Genomic DNA, 22,176 nt, shown 5'->3' with positions numbered 1-22,176 from the left:
GCGTTAACAGAAGCCACTATTACTTGCTGCTCATCCTGTTGAAAACTTACCAAATCAATGTTTCTGGCAGGTTTTTTTTTTGTGTGTGTGTTTTTGTGTTTGGGGTATTTTTTGTTGTTGTTGTTGTTGTTGTTTGGGGGTTTTTTTTGTTTGTTTGTTTGTTTTTATTTTAGTTTTTTTAAAGGTTTTTTTTGTTAGTTTTTTTTTTGTTAGTTTTTTTGTGGAAGCTGGCTGAGGCTGTAGCAAAAGCAAAAAGCAGTCATGGACATTGTATTTTTTGTCTGCCATTCAGTTTGCTGCAAGGGAATTCTTCACTCATTAAGCCTGATCATCATATCACAGTGAGATTTTGGGAACACTGGACTCAGAATCCAGTCATAATTTTACTTCTGCCTTGTTCCTTGAACTCATAAACATTAGAATGTTTGTGCCTCTTTCAGTGGGACGGATAAAGAGTTTTTAAGCCAATTCCCTGATCCCTACAGAGAAGAAAAAAAGTCTCCTGGCAGCCTCAAGCTGTTTTTAAACGAGACAAATGCCCATGGTGCCTGTCTGCCAGAGACCCCAGCCCCTACACCGAGTCTCTTTTTAGCACACTTCTCCATGCAGCTATATCTGGCTCCAGTTCTTTGCTCAGGGAACGTGACCTCATCGTTGTTTTGGTATTTCCAGTGATTCAGCCTGGTCCGGGGCAGGGAGGAGTCATTCCTGGTGCAGGCTGACAGGGTGTTTGTGCGTTTCTGGAATTCCAGAGCAGTGCAGCCTCAGCCCTTCAGCTGCCTTGACAGCTCGGCTGAGGCTGGGCTGGTGCACAGCATTCCTGCCCGGCAAATGGCCTGGGCACAGCTGGTAGAGGGATTGATGCTCCTGCTTTTGGGGGTAATGGGGATCCCTGTCTTTGCAGGGTATCTGCTGTGGTGAGGGTGAAGAAAGCGGCAAGTGGTAGCTTGTATGTCGAGGGAAGCCACAAGGAATCTCTACAGTATGGGTGGGAAAAGAGTCCCACAGATTGCTCATTCGTGTTTACAGGCTGCCAGCATCCCGTGACGCAGTTAACTTTGCAACATCCACAGCAGCTTGGTAAGTGTCCTTGGTAAGCAACTTGGTAAGTTGGTCCTTGTTTTTCAGGGGGGGAAACTGAGGCACCGAGCAGGGAAGTGGTCTTCTTGAGGTTTTACACCACTGAGCTGGAGGTCCTCTGCATCCTTACAGACCATGGTTCCTCAAGAACCACACAAACTCCTTGTTCTTCATTGCCAGTTTCACCCAGAGGTCATTGGTACGAGCTATATGCCTGCCTGGCACAAGGCTTATAGGCAGTGGCTGCTGTGCTATGAAACGTCCTGAAACAGCTCCTTCCCAGACTTTCCCTGAGATCTCCCAAGGCTTGTTTAATGGGCAGTGGTTGAAACCTGCAAACCCCTCCTCTGCTTCTGGTTCTAGTTGAAGGTAGAGTGGAGAAGAAGACCCAGAACTCTTTGACACCTTGCTGCTTAACTGTGAGATGAGCTCAGTTGGTTAGTGCATAATGCTAATAATGCCAAGGTTGTGGGTTTGACCCCTGAATGGGACATTCACTTAAGGGTTGGACTTCATGGTCCTTGTGGATCCCTTTCAATTCAGAATAGTCTGTGATGCCAACCTAGTCCCTATCCTCCATGTTCCATGTTTGCTGTAAATTCAGCTGCAGTATAGCTTGTAAATTACCCTGAGATGGCAGGGAAAGAAGAATGCTGGCAGGAGATACCAAAGACATTGAACTGGGAGAGGGGGCAAGTGTCGAAGATGTGGAGACCTGGAGCCTGGGGAGATGTTCTGAACGACAGGAGTACGTCTGAGCAGCTGAATGGAGCAATGCTCCATCAGCCTTTCTCTCTGGATGGGTTGCTGTGGCACTCTGCACCAGAGAAGGCACGAGGGCTGGTGATGTCCCATCTGGGGTGCAAGGATAGGAAGTTGGATTGCATTACTGCTAGCGAGTACTGCATAGGGAGCTTAGGATCTGATGGAGAACGTGGAATTGGGGCCGGGGGGGGGGGGGGTGGGGGGGGGGGGGGGAATGTGTGTGTGTGGGGGGTGTTTCTCCGTTTGGTAGTGGTCACTTCACCTCATGGCTTCCCCTAGCAAGGCAGCTGCCCCCCACCCCATGTCCGAGGAGGCAGGCAATGAACCCATCCCGCACAGCCTGCCACGCTCTCCCCGCTTTCTGTGCCTGCTGTAAATGGCTCTCTGTAACATGAGCTGCGTTTCTGCCATAGCCCTTTCCTGTGCGCATCTGTATTTGCACTGGGGCTTTCATTAGCAATCTGGCCCTCGCCCTCACTCCTCTCTCCTGCCCACATGCTCCCTGAGTGAGACCCTGGCACCGCTGTGCCTGACGGGGGGCAGGTGGCTGGCAGCAGGAGGAATTCCTCAGCCAGCTTCTGTCTTGAAGAAGTGCCTTGTCATCTTGCCTGTTGCCCGCCATCCTGCATCCACAGGGGAGCAGCCGGCGGAGACTCCCTGCAGCACGGCTCGCTGATCCATGAGCCGCCACGGGGACAAGCTGGTTTTGCTTTGGATTATCGCTAGCTCTGGATGCTGTGCTCCTCCTGTGGCTCTCATGCCAGTGCTGCTGCACTCGGCTTCCAGCTGCGGTGAGCTGAGCCCACGTCCTGAGGTGGTTGTGTCTGGCAAGGTAGGAGTTGATCCCTTCTGTTTGTTCTGCTAAAAGTAATATGACCAGTCCTGCCCCTGCCTTTACAACATGTGTCAATTAGTGGGTTTATTTTGCCTTGTTCTGTAGCTCTGATAGACAGCTAGTAGGCTGCCCAGGCTGTAGCCTCTCTTACGGGGAAAGAAGATGTGTATATACATTTTATTTCTGCCTACATACTGGAAAAATCAAACTTTTTGTCCTTTTCTGCTTCAAGATGGAGTCTTCTCATGCAGCATCCTATGCATGTTCTTCAGATCATGTCACCTGCTTCTCCAGGAGATGCGAGAGTAGAGAGCAGTCTGATGTGTCTTGGGAGAAAGGGGACAGGAGGAAAAACTCACTGAAGACAAAAATCAAGGAAGTTCAGTAGGCTTGGAAATGGCTTTAGAGAAGTTATTTTTAACCAAGAAAATCAGACAAAGGAAGAGCCTCTTTTCCTTGGACAGTTTCAAAAGGGTGGTTTGCTTTTGGGTTTTTTTCCTTTAGTGCTTTAGGGAACACTGTTTTGATATGGAAAGGCCTGAGGCTGCTGCTGTCCCTAGGGACAAAGGACAGTCAGTCTTCTTAGTCTGGTGCTTCCTTTCCAGTGAGCCTTGCTGACATTAGTGCTTCACTACCCCCACCACTGCACATCTTTGCTGCTGCCACATGGGGAAAAGAAATGACCAAAAAACCCAATCCCTGCTGGATTTCCCTGCAGCAGTCAAGGAGAGACAAAATAGGAAGGCATCAGCATTTTCTGTGTTTAGGCACAACTGTTCCATTTTTAGTCCACAGCAGCTGGGATGTGTGCTCAGCCATCCATCTTCCCTGAGCCTAATGTACCTGGGCTTCCCTCACATATGGATGAGAGTCTGTCTCCTGAGCAGGATAGACAGGGAGATCAGGCCTCCTGACGGTAATGGCTCTCTTCTGAGGCATACCCCAAACAGCAAACCATGTTTTAGGGCCTTGCTGTATCCCTGTGAGGAAGATAAAGGGGTGCTGTAGCTTTCCCCAGCATATCTTGTGGTGCTGCCAGTGGGTGTATAAATAGTGCCCACAGTGTACTATTTTGGTGACAAGCTCTTCCCAGGATTCATCCAAAGAGTTATGTGAGCAAGTGTTAAAAATAACACCAAGCCCTGCCCAAGTGCTGGCGTCATTTCAGCCAAAGTGTTGGGAATCTTCCATGGAGAGCAGCGTTGGACCCTTAGTGAGGGGCAGCAGGAGGGGGTCCAGAACAGCTTCCTGTGTTTTCCTCCTCTTGCTGTCCTGCTGACTGCAGAGGACTGTGACCCTCAGCTTCAGCAGATGTTCTGGTCACCAAGAGGGTGTGAGACTTTCACTTCTAATTAGGTTATTTACCATTGGCTTTCCCTGTGTGTTCTGAGTATTATTGCTGTTTCTAATGAGAGGTACAGGAAATTTAATCTAGCTTTAATCTAGTTGGCTGCCAGGTCCCTGCTGGTGGCCAGAGCTTGCTGCCTCATTGGAAAGTCTTGGGCTGTAGAAGGGCATACGGGGGCATTCTGGTTCTGGGTTAAGTTTATCCTGAGGACTGGTAGCTGGGGATTAGTTTAACTGTGGAAAGGACATTAAATCTGTGTGTTTCATTATGGTGTAGCTCTGGACATTATTGGCATCCATATAAACACGAATTTTATCAAAAAATTCTGTTCTTTTCATGATGTATTTGGCGTCTATTTGAGAGCCGGACCACACAGCAGAGAGACGTGGGGAGCCACGCTCCTTGAGTGTGCAGCCAGTGCAGGATGCAGCATACCACTGTGAAGCTGGAGCTGTGGTTTGTTCCCCTCAGGCTGGGTTTTGCTTGTTGTTGGTCACGTTCTATGCTGCTTATGCAATTCAGCTACTATCATGCTGCAGCAGCATCATGCTGTGTGCTGGAAAGCAGGAGACCTCGCCGGAAGGCAGCAGACCTCACTCAGTCCTCATGCTCAGTGCGCAAAGCCCAGAGCTCACAAAAAGGCTTCTTAAGAGGTTCGTGCTCAAAGAAGCCCTGTCTGAAGAAACAGCTAATGCATCTTGCAGATGGATGATGTGGCTTCACTCTGGCCTGGTCTCATATGGAATGTAGGAGCCTCTGTGGGAGTTGAGCACCCATTGTTTAATTACGCAGCTTAATACAGAAAGCCTCACACACAAGAGAAAGAGGTGAGATGTCCTCTGGATGCAAATACAGGGGCAAAGCTGCGGCTCACATGTTTGCTCTGAGCTGACAGCAGCAGTATCATGGACAGAAGTGCATCTCTTTCAGATGTTGGAATTCAGGATGACAGCATAAATCCCCGTTATAGTTACTTTCCCCCCATGTTTCCATCCCTAGATACATCAGTTCTGGTCTCTGGCTTTGTAAAGGGAGGGCTGGGTGATTACAGCTGGACTTGATGATCAAGAGAATCAACCTAAATGATTCTGTGGTTCTGTAGTCTTTGAGCACTTTCAGAAGGGCTGCATTTATTTTAAGCTGAAAGAGAAGGTTGCTGTGAATGCAGCAGGCATGTCAAAATTGCTAAAAAGGTTACAGGTGCTGTTAGTCACTCTATGCTTCACCTCCTCTGATATGGGATTACTAATTCTGGCAGATGTTCCCAGGGATGAAGAGCAGGTCTTGTTCAAACATTATGACCAAGCATTTTCCCTGGCTGTTGCCTTGAGAACAAGTGAGAGAGCAGAGCAGATGCTTGGCTTCTGGCTTGGACTTTAGTATCTCCAGTGCTCCACCATTCTTGTCCTCTCACCTTTTGGTTGGTCTTCTCTTTTCCAGACTGTGTTGAGAACCACAGGCTGGGTGTGTGCACAGGATGAAGTGCTTTCTTAAGCTTGTATTGAAAGCACAGACTTCAGAATTGTCCAGACATGGAAGTACGTCATGGAGATGAAAAGCATGTTTCTGTTTCTCCAACGTGCTCTGGGCAATCAGCCCTTCATCAGAGGCTTCCTGCTCAGTTATTCTGTTCCTTCCTGCTGCTCCCTCATGTCCAGCCAACAAAGAGCTCTCTGAGTCACCACGGTGACTGCTTATTATTAGACCTCAGCCAAGGCTCTCTGTATCATCATATATTACAGAGATCCTGAGGGCTCTTTCAGGCCCCTTTCCACCCTGGCATGCACTTGTTCCTCTTACTGGAATGTGTCTGAAGTTGTCTTGTTTGTTGTCCTTAAGCACCTCTTTGCTGAATGTTTCTTGGTAATTTTCTAATAGTTCTTCTATCTAGAATAGCCTTCTAGATTATTCTCTGGTAGTCTCTGCGGTGCCAGAGCCACACACCAGGGATTCCAGGAATTCCTGAAGTGCCAAGATGTCTCCATAGAGAACATGTAGAGCGGTCTGCCCCAGCTCTTTCCCCTGCCTCATGGGAGCCTGAGCCCTATTTCAGTCTGCCTCACACAATTCAAGCTTTGCAAGTTTTTCAGCCATCTCCTGTGACCTGCTTTACCTTTGTGGCCTGCCTCACCACTGCTGCCTGGTCTTTGCCTCTGCCAGCTTTTATTTTCTGTTTTAAAGAACAGGACAGGATTTCCTCCCACACACAGATCCCCTTTATCCCTGTAGGATTTCCTTCACTAGGGATCTTTCTCCAACCTGAGCAAAATCATTGCCCACAGCCAACAAATTTCCCATTTCTGTCTCTGTGTGCCTGTCTGCATATGGGATGGCTGCCTGTTGTTTGAACATGACTTTTGGAGGAGGTAGACCTTGCACAACTTGCGCAGCAGGTGGGAGCTGCGAGTTAAGACTCTTTGTGTTAATTAAATGTACACCGATAAGCACGTACAGCCACAGGGTTGCTTAATCATGGGCTGACCTGACATGGAGACCTTGAATACAGCTGACTGATGATTCATGACAGCTTACCCTGATAGATGTGAAGATGTTAATAATAACCAGAGAGAAATTTAGAAGGATTCTCAGCTGTGATCAAGGATCTTCTCCAACAAGACTGAATTTTTGAGGAAAAGGTCTCCTCACTGTGGTGGATGAAAGGGGATGAATCCACTGGTTGGAAGCTCTCACAAAGCATATTCTGCTTAGGGAAAAAATGCATCTGGAGTATGTTTTTAACAGCCAGATGGATTAGCAGCCAGATCAGTTGGCACAGGATGCTTTTCTACTCTCAGCTGCACCTGTGCATTTGCTGTGTCTTTCCAGGAGTGTGTTTGTGTTTCTCCAGGTATTCTGCCTCACAGAATAAATTGCTCGTAGCTTTTAATCCTGCTTTAGAGGCTTCCCGTTTCTCTGAGTCAAACAGAAGTCACATGACAATAAGACCTCCAAAAAGCCGTGTAATAATCACATCCCCTTGAGCAGGCACAGTGGACTTGGGCTGTGCCATTCCTTGGATTTCTTTATTTAATCTCTGGAAGTTCCCACTGATCAGAACATTAGCTGCTGCATCCTTCATTTTAGCAATCCAGTCCCTTTCTTCTGTTGATAGTTCTTCATGCCATGAGTTGACCAAGATGGTAACATGGGCATTTGTTTTGCAGTAAAGTTGGAAAAATATATTGTTTCCCGTTTTTAACAGTAAAGGCTTGTGAAGATTAAAAGGGGTGCATGCCTCTAAATAAGTAAAGCAAAGAGCTTCTGAGATATACAAGACCATGGAAAATTTTAAGAAAATCAATTTACCTCCTGACTGTTCTGCTTTTTTGGTAGAATAGTGAATGGTTAGTTTTATCTGTTATACCTGATGTCTAACCTCTGCTCCCCTGTGTGGCCCTCAGGGATCCTCTTCTTGTTGAGGATGTGAAGACCAGCTTGTTCACTTGCTCTTGGCAGCAGCCTTTTGTACATTTTGGAACAGCTTTAATGTAGCCTCTGGTTTTCCCCTGAGAACTAACCCACTTGCTTTGCAGTTTACTCCTTTCTGTCCTTTTTTCTGTGTTGTCTTCAAGCTCTCAAGAGTTTGTCCATTTAGGACACATCCATGAGCTGTGTACCAGTGTGGGCAGAGGGGAAGGATGACTCCAAGTCTTGCACTTGCAAGGCATGCCTATTCATAGCCCTACATATTGTTTGCCTGCTTCAAAGCAAAATGCCACTGTTGCTCAAGCTCGGCCTGTGATCTGCAATTACCTCAGATCCCTTCTGAATGAGCAGGCCATGTTCAGTGATTAAGGGTGGGGATGTGCAGTCCGTGCTGTGTGAGATGTTATAATGGCTATAATTTATGTAAATTTGCTGTTTGTGTATTGACTTTGTCCCTTTAGCTAGCACTACTGTAGACAGCACAGGTGAAGAGTAAGAGACAAACTGCTCCATCTGAGAGCCAGCAGGTTACTGTACAAGTGGTGGACGGGGTCTCAGGAAGTTTTCAGCGGTCCTTGTTCCCTCTCCCCTTTGCAGCTTTTCTAGGTGCCTGTTGGGATGTGGGTGTTCAGGAGCCCAGGCAGTCTCTTGTGTAGGTAGCACTGGAGCCCTGTGCCTGCCAATATTGTGCTGTTCTGTTGCTGATAGGTGGGGATGGTGTGAATCTTCAAGTGTATTTTCATCACAGAGTGCTTTGCAACTACCAAGACACTGCTCTATTTGCCACTAAAACATAGCCAGCTGGGGCTGGTAACAGTGCAGAGCAGCACTGTGTGTCCAGTTTGAGTGGTAACTGGAGAAACTTAGAGGGAAAATCAGTATAAACAACCATAACAGATATCATGTGTCTCTAATAAATCAGCCAGTGGTTATATACTTAGTCCCTGGGCTTCATTGCAGAGTGGAGTGGGAATGTTTGAGAGCTGAGAATTTTCTGGTTTTGTGGTGAGTTCACAGACATCTGTTTGACTTTTGCTGTTGCTCAGAATGAGGAGGGTGAGGAGGGACTTTGGCACGTGCAGAGTGATGTTAATGTGGGTTTTCTGTATGAATCATAGGATCTTAGAATGGTTTGGATTGGAAGGGACCTTACAAAGATCGTTTAGTTCCAACCTCCCTGCCCTGGGCAGGGAAATCCAGAACAGTTTTCATATTTATTGTTGCCTTGGAAAACTGAAATGTTTATGTCTCAAACTTTGAGCAAGAGGGCTGGAGAGGCCACATCTTGGATGTGGCCTCTTGTCCGTCCAACAGTGATGTTTTTCTTCTCCTCTGCTTGCCCTTTCCCTGCTTCAACCCTTCCATTGCAGTTTCTGTGAGCTGGGCCTCGTGTGCTGTGCAGTCACCCTCACTTTGAGTCAGCCCAGCCATGCCCCTGGAGTGGGAAGAGAATGTCACTTTACTGCACATCATGGGAACTATAAGCAGTCACCGTCCTCGAGCAGTGTGTGCTGTGTACACAGTGAACCATTTCAGGCTGCAGATTCAGCTCAGCCCTGCAGCTTTTCATCTGCTTAGTTGGAAGTACATAATTTTTATTTGAGGTCAGAATGCAGCAGTGCTATGGGTGCCAAGTTCACCAGCCCGAGTGTATTATGTTATGTGGCAACTTAAGGCTTTCCTCATGGCAATGGGGAACTATTAAGTTATTATGAAACTAGTTATTTAGGTAAATGGTGCTTTAAGGGCAGCATTGATCCTCCTTTAAAAACTAATTTTAATAGAAGTGGAGCCAGTAACACTTTAGTATCCATTGTTACCATGGCTGCTCAGAGTGATTGTTTACCAGATGAAAAGGCTTTGTAAATTATTTTTTTTTAATAATACCTTTTCTGCTTCTTTTGACAAGGTTTTGACCAGTGAGAGTTTATATTCCCAGTCAGTGTAGCATCAATATCTGAGCGAGTGCTTGAAGAAACAGCTTTGCTCTTAGAGTTGAGCTCCTGCTTAGAATACCCTGAAACCTCAGTCTAGGTCAGTTATGCCAGGATTTGCTTTAATTCAAAATATTTTGCGTAGCTTGATGAGACTGGTTTATCACATCAAAGGTGAGCCTGCAGACATGATTCAGGAGCTGGTCTGCTGTTTGTGTTCTGATTTTCCTCTGTTTAGAAACATTCAGCTATTTTTTGTGCTCTTGCTTGGGCAGTGCTAAGTATTAGGAGTAGATGATGGGCACTACGAGTTGAGTTGTAGGGTCATTTCTGCCTTTCACACAGAATTCCAAGTGATTCATATCTGCCTGTTACCCCAGCCTCCTTTGGGGTATGAACATACTGGAATCCTGGGCTGGAAGGGACTGGAGACAGACAGCTGGCTGTGGGCAGGGTTTGGTTTTCCCATAGAAGCCTCAGTAGTGTGGAAGTATGTGGAACTGAGCCCAGTCCTGTGCAGAGCTGTGCCAGCACTAGCCCTAACTGGGAGTTGTGACTTTTTATGGAGCTTGTGAGGGCCTCTGTTCCTGGTCAGTGAAGCATCAATTGCCAGCATGAGGAAGGATTTTACCTCAGTACTGGAAGTTAGGAGTTCAGATGCTGATTAGAATGGAAGAACCACCTTGCCCAGTATGGTTTTTCTAGAAGTGGTTGCAGGTGGTCAGCAAAGAGGGGGAGCAGGACACACAAGTACCCCCATCTTGTCTATTTTTTCTGAGACATTTGCTAGTATTTTGTTTGTTTAATAACCTGAAATGAATTTCTCAAGTGCTTGGCCTACCTCTCTTTAATCTGTGTGTAGTTCTTCCATTCACAGTACCCTTTGAGAGCTATGAGGCAGTAAGTAAACTAGAGGAAGATAACAGTAGTGTTGAAAGAGGAACTACTGCTCGGAAGGGGAGTTATTACTGGAGATCAGCCTCAAAATGGAAGCCGTTCAATACATGAAATAATGCTCTGTGCATCAAAAAGTAAGAAGACTTCAATAGTGATATTTCCTAAAGACACAAAGCTAAGGAAGCCTCATCAGAAGCTGTTCAGTGTTATTCAGTGGGAAGAGCTCGGATTATTCCTTAATGAACGGTACAAATGGAACTGGATAGTTCAAAATTGCATGGTTATGTGCCTGAGAAATGGCCACAAAGTTCAGCTCTGTCTGGAAGCTCACTGGGGGAAAGTGACAGTGGGGGAAAACTCAGGGTCTCAGAGTACTGTACAAGATAACTGAGCATCTAACCATCTAACATGATGTAGCCATGGAAAAGATACATGTCATCCAATGCGACACACTGGACAAAGCATTTCTAGTAGAGATGGGGAAATTTTAGCATATTAAGGCATGGGAGACCTTGCTTGGAAGACTGTGAACATTTTCAGTCACTCTTGGAAGGCTGTGTGCAAACTGGATCGGGTCCAGATAAGGAATATGGTTATGATCAAAGAAATGGAAAGCCTACCTAATGTGAAGTGATTACAGAACTCAAATGGTATGACTTTAAACACAGGCTCGATAAATGCTGACCTTAAAGCTCATTTTTGGAACATGAGTGAATAGGGGTGAGCTGTGCATGGATAAAGATAAGCTGGAAATTCAGAGAATGTTCTTAAACATCAGAGGACTGAACTTGGGGAATTAATTCTGTTAGAAGACAGTTAGCAAGCAACAAGAAATGTCCAACTTTAAAAAAAAAACAGCAACAACTTTCTGTTTTGAAGGCATTTTCTCATTTGGAGGTGTGGCTCCTGCCTAGGGTTGCTAACCCTGAAGAAATCAGTGCTGCCGTTAATCCGTGGGCAGTGGGCTCACTGGGACACAGGGTCATCATGGTGGGCTGGTGAATTTGGATGTTGAGAATGCGTCTCTGACCGGCAAAACCTCACAGACCCCTGTGCCTCTGTCCTCAATTCCCCTTGGAAAGCAGGCTCAGTGTGGACCAGTTAGTGATCCCCCAGGGAAATGTGAGGGCTGAGGGCAGACATTTCCACTGTGCTAACGTGTGTTTTTTATCAATCTGCTTGGATTTTTCCCATTGTTCAAAAGCTCCTGAGTCTGTTCCCACTGAACAGAAAAGGTGTCGAGCGTATGTTGGTAACAATCAGCCTGTATTGATCTCTGTGTATCAGAGAGATGTTGACCTTGAAGTGCAGGACTTGAAGGAATGGGGAATTATTTTTACTTTATGAGAATTTTTATAAAGTTTCATCATCTTTCCTGCTTGCGCCTGTCTTCTGTTTCCCCCTTGCTCCAGTTGAGCAGACCCATGCTCTTAGTTCAACTCTGACCAACATCGCTCTCTCTGGCATTTCCCAAACAGCCTGGATGGGGTTGATGCTGGGTGGGATTGCCATGACATTTAGATTTCTGACACAAACAATGGGTAAGCAGAGTGGGAAGACACTGAGCTGCTTTCCCCTTGCTCCTAAGTGGTCCAGCACATGGGAAAGTGTGAAAATGTCCCTGTGGCCATGCTACAAATGTGGCCAGAATGTGTACCCTAGGTATGTTACTGCTGTTACACCTGCAGAAGGAACAGGTTTTCTGCCATGATGGAGAGCTTGCTGTTGCTTGTACCACTTTCTGTTTGCTTGAGAGGCATGGACACACTGAAAGTAATGAATGATTGATCAAAACACTCACCCTTTAGGAAGAGGTAGCAGACAGCTTCCTTTGCTGGGGGTACCGCTCTGAGCTGGAGGCAGCAGCTGGGGCTTCCTGGCAGTTTTGAGGGGGGTCAGGTTGTGCCCCACACCTAATGGAGAGGGATGATTAAAGACCTGCCCTAGCAGAGTGCTTGATGTCAGAGCTACTGCCCAGACAGCTGACTGGAATCTAGGGCTGAGCTGTTTCCAGTTCATGCATCACTGGAGCAGCTTTGCAGCAAATAAGTGGGAGGCTGGGCCAGCTAGTGGGTGATTTTACTGCACAATTGCAGCAAAAGTGGAAAGGGTTCTTCTTGTATGTGGGCATGTACATGACCTTAGCAGCCAATTCCTGTGTGGTATATGAAGGAAAGAGCCCAAGCCCAAGACTGAAATGTGTTGGGCTTTCTAACACTCAGTTGATCTATTTGTGACCTAGCTGTTACCAGCAAGAACTCCAGGTACCTGTACAGCTCGTGTCCGGTGGCCTGTGGCTCCCCCAAAGTGGTAAGCTTTGCTGAACCCAGGAGCGGGGGCAGGATGTGCCTCCTTACTGGAATTCACAGGTGGGAGATTGTGTTGTGCATTCAGTTCTGGCAGCCCTGGAGCAAGGGGTAAGGAGGCAAGAAGGCAAAAATCCTGCCCAACACCCGAGATGCTTGTGGACAGTGAGACTGACATTGCTTGAAAAGGAATTTTCTTCTGCCAAGCTGCCTGCACGGCAGAGTGCTGGAGTGCTGAAGCACCTATCCCTACCCACCCAGGTGGAGTTAGATGGGAACCCCTGTTACTGCAGGGGCATGCATGACACCTCCATCTTTCTCACCTTCCTTCTCCAAGGAATACAGTCACCAGCCTGCAGACTCCCTGCTCCCTCCTTGCATCTCACTGTGGAGTCAGCCATGCTCCACTTCTTGCTGTGACTCATCTCTGTGATCAAATAGAAGTCATCTCTTAGAAGACAGCCTGCAAGAAAGAGCTTTGTTCTTCCTTTTAAGCTCCTGAGATCTTTGCTGCCTGCAAAGCTTTGGGACAGGCCATCAGTTTCCAGCGCTGTTGCTGAGTGAGGCAGATTGGGGAGGGAGATGCAGCAAAGGGGTGTGTGCTGCAGAGGGTCGAGGCCATGTGAGTCTGAGATCTGGGGAGCATGCAGAATGTATTTTGGGGAGGAGGGTACAGACGTTTATGTTGGGAACAGACATATAAATAGGAGTGTTTCTTCAGGAACCTCTTGTCTGCTTCATTACTCTGTCTCATTTTAAAGAAAATACACCCCTGACTGCATCTGCTCTGGTGTGTGTGTCTGTACACCAGACAGGCATTGCTGTTAGTGAATTGGTTAATGCCAGTGTCCTGTGGCAGGGACAGGGATGAAGGCGAGCACTCAGCCTGCCAGCATTTATACCTCCTGGCGTCAGCATTGGCAATGCTTGTGGAGGACTGGGGAGGGCACCGAAATAGTTTCCATTCTCCTCTCTGCTGTGGGAACGAGTCTCCTGGGTAACAAATGCTCCTTGTTCTGTACAGACCTCCGCAGCTGAAACTCTCGGTCTCTTTCCTTGCTGTTGCTCCCTGACTATCCCAGCTGAAGGGGCCGGAGATGTCTGCTTGAGCCTGCCTTAATTAACACTGACAGTACAATGGGACTGGCCATACAGGGGTCCTGGGGCTGCACGTTAATGGGAGCACAGTAAATAGTCTCATTTACAGCAGCTTTGTTGGAGCAGAGCCTGCCAGGACTGGCTGCCTTCTTGCTGTAATGACCAGGCGTGGAGGTAGGACCCTCACTCCTGCATCCTCTCTGGGGCTTATCCTGCCTCTTGAACAGGACCAGCTGGTGGAGTGGGTCCTGAGCATCCCAGGAAAGGCAGGCTGTGAGCTGGGGAGCGTAAAGTGCTGCTGGTAAGACCCATACATTGACTTCTTGGGAAGGACCTGACTTGTGGGACCTGTGGAGTCTGACCTCTGGGACTGGTGGAGGGATCATTCACTGTGGTTTAGAGGTGAGTAGCAGAGCTGCATATGTGATGTTGGCTCCAGTGCATTGCAAACAGTCTGCATAGCCTGTAGCCCAAGGCCCTTTCTCTTTTCCCAGTCTCTATGTGCTGAGGGGAGTCCTGGACTCCTGCCTCTGAAGCCCTTGGTAGGAACCACCCCCCTGCCACATGGTTTTCTGTCAGAAATCTGATTTAAATGTTACTTGAAGAGGTATTTTAAAAGTTTGTAATGTTCTTGGATCTGAGATAATTAGCAGCCACTTCCAGTAATAAGTCTAACATTTTTCTGTCATAGCTTTTTATGTTGACCTCTCCAGAGACAGAGGCTTCTGTAAAATATTGTATTGTCTGGGTTGTTGTATTTGTGTTGTTTGTTTGCTGCTTTGGGTACATCATGGCATAAAGTAAAAAGTATTCAGCCACATGGCAGTTCTTAATTTCTTAGAATTTTGTCTCCATGTGACAATTTTACCCCTTCTCTGCCTTGCTCTGATCTGCTCACTTCCCACAGAGCCTTAATTTAGGAGGTTGGGGCTCACAGGTTTTGCCTTTTCCGGTGTGGATGCTCCAAATTCTGAGCTGTGCTTGGCTCTACATAGGGTTGTAGGCACAGGGCTGGATGAGAAAAGGCAGTAATGAAAGTGGTCCCTCCAGGATAACTGGGTGCTGCTCCAGTGCTAGAAACATCTGTCCTGGCATAGCACAGGCTAGTGCACAGCTGAGTTTCTGGGGTGTGTGGTTACCTACTGGGTAGAAAATAAAAGTAGCTGCATTTGTCCTTTGCGCAGCTACTGTGCCCTGTCAGGAGCTGCACAACTCTGCCTCTGGAGCAAGTTCCATCACCCTTTCTCACCAGCTGCCTCTGATGAAAAGAGATATGGAAACATCCTTCCAGATAGCAAGAGAGCCTGAGCTTTGCAGGTGGTGACCCCCTGTTTCAGGTGGAAAGGCCTGCTGTGGGTTGCTTTGCTGAGATGCTGGGATCTAGTGCAGGTCATGGGCAGAACTTTAATCACAAATTGCAGCTAAGAGTTGGTGTGATCTTGATTTGAGGTCTTCCATGAGAGCAGGGACTGCAGACATCCTGCCCCTTCCAGGTGGGTTCAGCACTGTGGGAAATGCTGGTGGCTGCGTCTTGCTCTGGAGGTGGCTGCATTTCAGGGATGCTGTATAGACACTATTGATGAAGCTGTCTAAGGCAAGGCACTACAGAAATTCAAAGAAGCTTCAGGAGGCTTCTTGAAGTCTTCCCATTCTCCTCCTCCTCCTATGCATTGCTTTGCAGACTGCCATTTTATCTCCAAGTGTTCTAGCTGCCATAATCAACAGTGGGAACACTCCAGTCCCTTTTGCTTTCCTTTGCGAAGGCAGTGTGAAGAGATCAGGCAGCATGAAGAGATCAGGCAGCCTGAAAGCACACAGCATCTGAAATCCAGTCTCATCACAGAATAGGATGCCACAGCTCTATTTTATGGCACAGGCTTCAATCTTTTTATTTCTCCTCATGCTGCCTTCCTGATTTCCCAGTTCACATAAGAATCAATCCTCCATCATCCCCTCCTTTTCTGCTCCCTCCCATCCCCTGCCTTGTCTGAGGTTCCACAGGGACTGATTGCAAGCTGAAGCGGCGGTGCTGTGGGCATGCTTGCTCCTTTACACGCAGCAACGTCACCGCAGCAGCAGCAGCAGCAGCAGCAGGAGCATCGGAGATGTGATTGCGCAGACCCTCTGCATTGGCAGGGATGCAGCTGTGAAGAAAAAAAAAAAAAATCAGAAAAAAAAAATTGACTCTGTGTTTCCCACAGCATCCTGGTGAGAGAGCACAGAGCCTTCTGGAATCCGAGCGCTCAGGAGTGCCAGAGCAGTGTGTTCACTGACAGGCGGCGGGGAATGAAGGATCTGTGGAAAGGTGAGATGGACAAATTACTGGGGTGGGTGTCGGTCGTGCTGTTGGTTTTCAGGCCGCTCGGTGGCCGTTTTGTTTTTGTGGAAGATGCCAGCTAGCCGATGAAGCTTAAGGATTTTCGGCTTGCTTTGTCTCTTCAGAGGCTGCATTGCTTTGGAGCTGGCTGTGGCTGTCATGGGCGTGAGGGAGTGAGCAGGCTGTGGCTGCCGCGCAGAGTGTGTGTTTGTCCATTGTAGCTGTGAAATAGCAGTTGTCATGTCCGGGGCTGGCTGTGCAGGGGCGAGTGGTGCTTCGCCCTGGCAGTGCCTCTGCACAGCTCTCCATTGTGCCTGCCATGACAGCTGAGTCCACACAGATTGTTGTGGTCCCACCAGCTACTGTGCTCTTTGTGCATCCCTGGCGATGATGCTGCTGTGCAGCTCAAAAGCTGTTTTGACAGATAGCACTTCCATGAAAAGCCAGAGACAAAAGGCTCAGACAGAGAAAAGGTTGCTGTCACTGTGGTTTTTGCCTTCTTTTTTTGGGTTGTTTTTTTTTTTTTCCTTCTTTTTCCCCCTCCTAAATACTGGTAAATCATTTATTCAAAAGGCATTAGGGTAAATATAATGGCATGTAAAACCCTGTCCTTCTGCTAAGTGATGATACACTGGCTCTGTGCAGGCTGGAGTCCTTTGTGTTGCCAGGGTGTGTCTGTGCTGGCAGTGTAAATGGATGCTTTCTCTCTGCCTCTTTTCATGGATGAGATGAGAAAGGTTATCTAGGAATGGAGGAATTATTGCTTTTAATTACTGAAATGAGGGGTCCAGGCTGGGTACCAGTTACTGTAGCTTAATTACATGGTCTTGTTATAGCCAAATCCCTCATTTCCCTCCCCGCCTTCCTTCTTCTTTCTCCCTCCCCCACCCTCTGCACAAATCCTTCCATTAAATTGCCTCTGCAAATAGGAGAAGGGCTTGAACAAAGAGAAGGATGTATGTGGGATAGGGATATAGATGGTGGAGGGGCAATGTTCAGCATGACAGTAACGACAATAAAGCAAAAGTATAAAAGAACGAGATTTTGGTATATGTGTTAAAGTGACGTGGCTGTAGGGGAATGTGCAAACGGGAATGTTACAACGAAAGAAGATAATCGAATAGCAGATTCAGTCTTTTGGAATTATGGAAAATGCTGAGCGTATGGGGTCGCAAATGCAGGATTTTGGGCAGATGTGAAGTAAATAGGAGTCACAGAGTAACATATCATACAAGGTGTGGATTGATGGGTATCATAAAGGTGTACTAGAGTACAAGGGAAGTAGAGATCTGCATTTTTGTCTTCACACACCTGCAGCCTTTTATACCAATGTTGCTAAAGAATGAGCTTGGCAGGTCTTACCTATCTACAGAAATTTTTTCCCATTTGCCAGTGACCCAAGAATAATTCAGACAAAGCTTTTAGGCCTATGAAGAACAACAGAATGACAGGAAAAATGTTGATAAAATGGTAGATGTTTGGCAGAGCTGCAGAGGAACCGTGGAAAGAAGAGGCAGACAAGAAGCATTGCAGAGCTGAGGAAGCAGGAGGTTTGGGTCAGAGACCAGTGGGAGAATGCACAGAGGGGAAATTCAGGGTTGTCATTGTCAGGGAATGCAAATATGTTGTTTCTGTTGTCATTCTCCAGCCTCTCACTGTGTTCACCGAGACGCTCAGTGCTGCGTTCAGCCCTGTGGGTTTGTGGGGGTGGGGGTGATCCTCAGCACAGCCTTTTCTGCAGTAGTTCTCCGGAGGAACCATTTTGCTGCTGTGGGTTCTCATTTGGTTGCTCCCTCTCCATCTCTATGAAATGACAAGGCTCCACAGCCTTTATACCTGGTGATGAAAACCCAGAGTTTCAGTGCAGGGCACCAGCTGAGAAGGAGAGGGCTTCCAGCAAAATCTCAAAGTGGTATGTTACCTTCTTGCAGATCAATGACAATGTCCTGGAAGCACCATAAGGCTTTCTGAGCTGCAGCTCCTTCTGACCCCTGTCTTGCTCTTGGACCTGGGAAAACCTCTCTGTGTCTCCCAGAATCTGCCCCTTTCAGGCTGATGAGAGCAGGGAGTGGGATGTCTCCTGCAGGTGTGCACCAGACTGGGTTTGTGGTGCTGCTGCAGGCCAGGTTCCTATGGGAGATCGGTGGTGGGTAACAGCAGCATGACTGTGTGCAGCACATCATGGGCTGGAGATGTGACAGAATGTACAGGACATGCACGCCTGTATCAGCATGTGGAAGAACACTCATATATATATGGTTCGTGTGTACAATGCTTGCCTAAAGGAATAAAAAGATAATGCAGCCTCCTTCTCTGTGTAGGGTGGGAATGTCCCCAGGGCATACAGGCTGTGCCTGGTTAGCAGGTACCACTTTTAGAAGAACATCTGTTAAGCAGTGAGAGTGCACAGATAATCTCTGCCTTGAGACACTTGAAAGTTGGGCAAGAGATTCTGGTGTCTGTAGCTCACTGAAGCCATCCATAGGAGTGTGTCTTCACTACTGCATCAATGCAGATGATGGAGATAAAGTGCAGCTGGATCTCTAGATACAAGGAACCTGGACCTGCATTGCAGAAAGTGCAGGTGGCCCAGGAGAGTATGCCGTGAACTCAGGAATGGCCTGCCCACAGCTCCACTACTGCCTGTCAGGTCTCGGAAGCTGTGAGATCAAACAAAGAACAGATTTTTAGTCCCAGACATCTTCATTTTCTTCCAGTTCCTAGTGAGTCAAAATCTCACTCTGGTATCGTTCCTGATACCCAGATAATACTTTTACAACCCCTTGTTGTGCTTTGCCCTGTTTTAATTTATTTCCCTGTCTTATTTTTCTTTCCCAGTGTTTTCTGAAAGACTTATGTAATAGTAAGGGCAGGTTGCTAAATCTCACATGGGTTACTTTCTCTGCCCTTGCAGAACAGCTACAGACTTTTACCTTTAATATTTGTCAGCCACATGGTTTCACCTTCTTTCTCTCTTTTCTAATGGGTATTTTTATCAATAGTGTAGTTGCCAGCTGTGATCAGCCAGTTATTCTATCCTTGTTCTGGGATCAAGAATATCTTGTCCTTCTGACTTGAGTGCTTTCATCTTCTTGGATTTGTTTCCACTCAAAAGCTCATTTCCTTTTCTGCACCTTCTTCCCCCTGTATTATCTAACCTGTCATTGCTGCAGGTTCAATATTCATCCTGCCAAAACATCACTGAAGGTGCTGTGTTTTTTACATCTAATATCCTTCTTGGTGTGGTTACTCATTCAGGTTGATCAGGAGCCTTTCTGTCCTAATCTTGTCATCTATCGTGGTGAGTTCAGAATTTTTTTTTAAACTTAAATTCAAAGTATTTTCTGCAGTACTTCTCCAAGCTGTTTGTTCTTGTTGGCATTATAACTGTTTACCCTGACATGCCAGAGATCTGCTCTTTAAAAATTAAAAAGGTTTCATTACATCTCTTTGCTTTTTACCATTCCATTTAATATAAACTGGGTCAACTTGAGGAAACCATTGAAATCTGACTGGTAGTGGAAAACCTCACTTGTCTCATACCCCTGGTGCTTTGTGGGCTGTGTTCTGATGTGGATAAAGTGCATCTTACTGTCCAGTCCATAAGCCCAAAAGAGCCAGAAGCTCACCAACACACTCCAGGTGTGTGAGAGGCTGCGGCACAAGGCTTGAAGAAGCTGAGGGAGCTTAGCTGGCAGGGGGTAAAATCTGTAGCAATGATCAGTGACAGCTATATTGGTAACAAGCCTTTGCAGGGATTTGCCATTATTATTATTATTATTATTATTATTATTATTATTATTATTATTGTTACCTGCCAGGCAGGTTCCCTGCATGCCCTCACACTCTTATCTAAGTTGGTTACTCTCCAATAAGAAAGAAATGGGCTGTCAAAATACCTCTGGTCTCTGATTCTGCTCCAGTTTTCTCTTGTGATGAAAATGATTTTAATACTCATTTTCTGAAAAAAGTGGGTCAAAGCCAGAACATACCTGTTAAGATGAGCACAAAAGCAGGCTGTTCCACAAGCTCTTTCTCTCCTCACCACAGCTGTGTTGCAGCCTCAGGATCGTGTAGACCCCTCAGACACATACAAGTACTTTTTACTGAGCAAGGCTGAGGGTTGCTAAATTTACAGATAGTGGGATAAAAAACCCAAACAAAACCCGCCATGTTTGTTATTTGCTGTAAATGGGATGGAGGTGGAAGGCAGAGCTGTAATGTAGGTGAGTGGCCATAATGTGGCTGATGGCAACTTCTCACTCAGGCTCAAATTCTGAGTTTGGACTCTTGGAAGGGAGACCATGTGTTGGTCTTTGGGCAGTGCTGAGGCTGTGGGGCTGGTAGTACCTTTGAGTGATAAATAATATTTGAGGAATGTTAGCAAAGCTTTGTACTGACCCTGGGCAAGTGATAGGAAACTGGCTTTGCCACCGAATGCCACTCTCTGCTCTGACACAAAATGCTCTCTGAAAGCAGAAAACAAGTGTCACTGTCCTGTTATGCTTTTGGGAACAATGTCAGAGACATCTCAGTGTTTATGAATGCTAGCAGTTCCTTTTGGGAAGAGGGGAGTTTCTACTCTGAGAGTTATAAGGAAAAAAATACTCAATTAGAGCCTGTATTGAAAACCCTGGCAAATAGCAGATTTTCACCTGATACTTGCCTCAGACCCACTGTTACCTCAGATTAGAGTCCTTGCTCCCTACCCAATCATAGTAATCTCATCAGTTTGACTCCAGAACCGCACCTTATTTATAAACTCACAGTAGCTGCCTTTGCTTCTTGACAAATATGCCCTAAATGCTTTCAGTGGGGTCATTCTTCTCTGTTACGGTCTGCCTGCGCTAGTGCAGGACCAGCCACATGGCTACTTTGTCTCCTTTTGCCTATAGGCCCAATTCACCCGGGTTGTTTAACAAGATGACTCCTTTAGGTCCCTCTCTGGGGTTCCCATGGCAAAGAGCCGTGGGAAACAAACACCCATATGTGCCTCAGGCTTCCTTGTCGTGTGTAAGCTCCTGTGTAAGCTCAGATAGCATAGCTGTACTCCCAGATGCCCTTCTTAGCAGGGAGAATGACCTGTCTTGATTATTGTGCTAGTGCAATTTTCTGTTCTTAGCAGGCAGGTTCATTACAGTGTTTGGTTACATGGCATTTTTCCCTGTAGTCCCTCTCACTCTCAAACCTTTTCCCGTAATTCAGGTGGCAGAATGATAACCTCACACAAGAAGATCCAGTGGAAGGAATAAATATTTCATATCTCTGGTCCTAAGGTGCTGTTGGCCCACACAGTGTATGTTCCTTGGCTTTGCCTAATTCATTCTAATGATGGATACCTGGAGTGACATGTCTGCCTGGGGTTAGGCTTACTCTGGTAGATCTCTCCTTCACCACTTGCTCTCATGTGAATTGTTCTAGTGGCTTCTAAGGGTCTTCTTGCCAAAGTATATCTTACTGGGTCAGAGGAGCATGGAGCACAAGGTGACCTTAGGCATCCCTGACCCTGGTCGGGAAGGCTAGCCAGTCCATAGCACAATGGGAGAGGAGGAGGGGGAAAGCTTCAGGAAAACAGGTGTGTCCTGGCACTGACAGGCAATGGCATGGGGGTAGTTAATGCACAAAGGTGGCAACGCTCCAACCACAGCCATTCAATTTAAACTTGGCAGTATCTGGTTGAGACACCAAGAGTCAATTTTGATCCACCAGGGTTTCTGTAATCTCTGGTTTTCTTGATGACTTTGTAAAAGCTTCAGAGACTGCAGAGAATATTTCCATCTCTGGAGCCCTGACCTCTCCCAGACTTTGTTTTGATGACATGATTCGGTACCCCAAGATAGAAAAACACCCCAGACTGAACTGATGCATTTTGTAATTGTCTCACTGAAGAGTGATTCTGCTCTGTACCAGAGCACGTTCAGCAGCCAGGATTTTGGTCCAGTGCCTTGTTTCTGCTTTCCCCATGGCATGAGTTGAGGTTGAAAAGAAATACCACAACAACCCCTCAGCCTTGCAAATCAAAATGAAAGGGGAATCTTCTTTCATTGCAGGCCACTAGATCTCACTGCTTTAGTGAGGCAAATTCACTATGGAGGAATATCCCTCAGCCCAGCCCCTAGTAAGGCTTTGAGGATCGTTTTATCTCTTGGGAGGCCTCAAAGAGAAATTGC

The 22,176-nt window shown here is 46.8% G+C and overlaps 1 protein-coding gene across 4 annotated transcripts in view; it reads left to right on the top strand.

The window, feature by feature from the left end:
* Positions 1 to 22,176, top strand: part of RUSC2 (RUN and SH3 domain containing 2) — a 53,811-nt gene that overhangs the window by 1,895 nt on the left and 29,740 nt on the right. For 2 of the 4 annotated variants that reach the window (XM_083883323.1, XM_083883324.1), the window contains exons 1-2: positions 731 to 1,080; positions 15,891 to 15,994. The gene's annotated coding sequence lies outside the window, so the exon portion shown is untranslated. Of the gene's footprint in view, positions 1 to 730; positions 1,081 to 15,890; positions 15,995 to 22,176 lie in introns of those variants that run through there. The other 2 variants (XM_083883321.1, XM_083883322.1) reach the window with 2 other exon arrangements.

The sequence above is a fragment of the Zosterops lateralis genome, assembly GCF_965231275.1.
Source record: "Zosterops lateralis genome assembly, chromosome: Z".
Classification (NCBI taxonomy): domain Eukaryota; kingdom Metazoa; phylum Chordata; class Aves; order Passeriformes; family Zosteropidae; genus Zosterops; species Zosterops lateralis.
This window is presented reverse-complemented; position numbering and strand designations above follow the sequence as displayed.